The following is a 3,788-nucleotide window of genomic DNA, read 5'->3' as shown; positions in this document are numbered from 1 at the left end:
TCCGCTGTTGCCATGGTAATCTACTTGTTATGTGCACCAACCCACCAATTTTGATAACCCATGGTCTACAGGGCCGTTTCAATTTCACGTCATTCGCTGGGAAGGCCGGCGCCGTCGCATTGCTTCATATCACGATGGTCATGCAGGGGTTTGTGAAGAAAATGACATCATGATATTTGAACATCATGTGGGGCATCCCCACGCCAAAACAGGTTTGAGCGAGATATCTTCAAGCTATGTTCATATAAAAGTCTAGTTTTGAGGCCGTTTGTGTTTGCTGCCAACTGCAGCTTCAAAGTTATCGCCGTTTCATTGCTAATCTTTCAAACGGGGTGGATAATAATTTTACCGGACCACCCAATGTTGTGATAAAGGCGTCATTATCGCCTCTTGCATCTTACCGATAGCTTGTGCTTGGTTGTGAGCACATAGTTGCATCGCGTGCAGTGGTTGATGTTAGGGCTGTTCGAAACGAAGTTTTTCAAGTCGAAACGAAATCCTTCTTAAAGATTTTTGCTCTGAAACGAAATCAAAACGAATAATTTTAGGTCGAAACGAAATATTTTACCGCCAGCTCGCCATTTCTTTAGAAGACAACAGGAAATTTTAAACATCCAGTTTTTTGCAAACAAAGTGTAGCATTAGGAAAAGAGGTCGGCAGCCAATGTCCTTTCTCAGCCAAGCAGAACAAAACACCAGATTGCAGAAATGCAAACAACCAAATTTGGTAAAAGACCGAGATGTTTGAAACCACTATGTTAATGATGTCCGGGTAAGCTGTTGTATAGGCCTACCATATTTTCATAGCCCAAAAAGAGGACACGTTTCGCCAGCAAGTAGAATTTTACGTTTGGACAATCTTTTGGATAATTTTAAGCTTATATGCAGCAAAAGTTACCGCAAAAAAAAACAAGATAAATTTATATGCCAGATTTGGCCTATGAATCTTTTGCAGCCCCCCTTATACGGCCTGATTTGTTAACCTACAGTCTGCAACACGTTTCCAGATACAGTAGAATTCGCCTATAACGGCACCTCTAGGGGATTGCAAAAACTGACGTTATAGCCGAATAGACGAACTACCGCAAACTTCCAAAACTGTCTTTTGAATAAAGAAAGAAGTGTATAATCCAGTCAGGATTACTGTGTACCTCCAAACTGACAAAAGTCACGCAGAAAATACGTTTGTTTGGCATTTTGCTTCAGAGATCTCTCGACAACAGTTGTCCAAGCAGCAGCGCTAACTGGATTAAAAGACTGACCGTTCGTGGTGAAGGTGATGGCTTAAAGTGATGTTATAAACGAACAAAAGACGTCTGGAGACCAATAAAGGGTGCTGTTACATGCGAATTGACGTTATAGGCGATGCTGTTGTAGCCGAACTACAATGTACGTAAAAGATAGGAATTCTGCCGGGACCGAGCGAAATGTGACGTAATAGGCAAATTGACGTTATAAACGAAGCCGTTATAGGCGAATTCTACTGTATTTCGAACTTTTGGTTACTGTCTGAGTGAAATTTTTAAAAATCCTATTTTGAAATCTTTCGCTTTCTTCCCCAAGTGACACAATGAGTTTCAACATCACAAGGGTTGGAAAAACGAAGACAAATCAACCTGTAAGATTTCAGTCAAACTGGTAACAGGATTGCTTACAAGGACTTTGTAACAGTCTGCTTGAACGTTTTTTAATATATTTTTCTCATTTTTGACTGCTTCCTCAAGGCAACAAAAAGCTTTTTTTATTATTACGAGTCAGTCAGGGCCTATGAGAGGAGGGTACGGCGTACCCTTGAGGGCCCAGGCCTGTGTTTGTTGGGGGGCCCGAAATTGTGGTTTTATAGTTTACGCGCAAAAATGTTTGGTTAAAACCATCCTAAATGACTGATTTCAAGCATAAAAGTTGTTATTCTTTGGTACTGGCGGCCCGTAATCTAGCAAAAGGGTCCAGAAAGGTAATCGAGTGCTTTGCGAGCAAATTAGAAGCCCAAAGTGGTAATTTAATGCTTTACGTGCAAAAATGTTCTGTTAAAAGCACCCTAAATTAAATCATAAAAGTTAGTTGTTCTCCCTGTCCTGGGGAGGAGGGGCATAGTGTAGCAAAAGCAGGTTTGAGAAAAAGTCCGGATGTTTTTCTGTTTTTGTTTTTTAAAAACTATTTGACAAAGATAGTTTCACGCTTAATTCACTTCAAAATAAATTTCGGAGTTAGAGCAGGAGCCGGAGAATACTTTCGGAGCTGGAGTCAAATAAAATGACTTCTCTCGTTCACCTCTCCTAGTGCTGAGCATGTGGTGAATGCAAAAATTAATGAAGAAAGGTTAGGATTGGTCAGATGATTAACTTGATTATGTTTTAACAAGATGTTATGTTTGAGCCTTGGTAGAGAGCTTGGCTATACATAACACTCAGTAACGTTAACGGATTTAACATTAAACGCACAAAAAAACTACTAAATCCAACGTTTTCGACATCACATACAGGTGGTCTCCTTTTCCGAAATAATTATAAGCTACATCTAAGAGAAATAAAAAAATGAATTTAAAAATTTTACTTTAAAGACGTACAATAAGCGACACCTCTTAACAGCAGTACAGCACCATCAACAACTGACACACGAATTCAATGCAGGATACAGAAATTGGCGAGGGTCAGATCACATGATGTGCACTACACAAAATAATAGTTTTATTGCAGCCTGATACTATTATTGCGCACAGATGTCCATATTGTCCAATTCTGCAGTAAAATGTTGTGTGGTGTGCAATACGCATAGGCTACGCAAACATCACACTTTTTGCCCAAGACAAAGGGGCCCGGAATGACTCTTTGTACCCCTAGTGAAAATTTCTTCTCAGAGGCCCTGACCCTGGAGTCAGCAAAAATTGAAAATATCTGATTTTTAGAAAATTTAAGTCAGACAGCAACGATCGCAAAAACTTACAAAATGTGACAAATCAGGCACCACCTCCAGGTAGCAATTCCTTAACTTTTTCAGTGAGAAAGGATCAGCTTTGAAATTACAAAATTGTTGGCATGAAATATGATTGAAATTGTATGCTACTCAATCGTTACTTAAGATTCTGAAAAAGGACTGAGATAACTAAAAGGCTGTTTGTTTCCATGCACCATTTAGGCTGAAACGAGAATCGTACATCAATTGCGTTCTGTTTGTATCTGCATCAACTGAAAGTATCTAGGCTATGCCACGATTTCTTTTTGCAGTAGCCTACCGTAAGATATGTTATTCATGGTGCACTTTTGGACATTCTTTCCTACTTTCTTCACTTGACCAACGAGCCAAACTCTTAAGTTGGTAATCATCACGTCTACAAGCGTTGAATCAATTTAATAAAGTCTGAGGAAAAGGATTATTTTTTGTAAAAGTATGCAGAGGGCCGTAAATTATAAATACGATAAACTCTTTTGCATTTTTCTGTTTTTATGTCACATTTTTTAATGTATTTCCTTGTGATTTAGCCTACGGCCCATACATTTTTTTTTATTTCTCAAATTACTTATTTTGTCACAAATTTCCTTATAAAATTCCAAATTCAAAGTCACAAATTACCGATAACCGCGAAACAATGGTGTTTGATATGTTACAAACAGTAGGCTGTAGACATCTGATTGTTTACAACAACGAATCAACAAGATAGGCTACGCCAATTTTTTGAATTATCTTCGAATATTACTTTGGTGCAGAAAATTGTTTTGGAAAGCACATATAGCCTACAGCAGCGTTTCTTAACCTTTTCTGACTCTAGCACCCCTGTAAATAGGCCTGAA

Source organism: Aplidium turbinatum, chromosome 16 (genome assembly GCF_918807975.1).
Source record: "Aplidium turbinatum chromosome 16, kaAplTurb1.1, whole genome shotgun sequence".
Lineage (NCBI taxonomy): Eukaryota > Metazoa > Chordata > Ascidiacea > Aplousobranchia > Polyclinidae > Aplidium > Aplidium turbinatum.
This window is presented reverse-complemented; position numbering follows the sequence as displayed.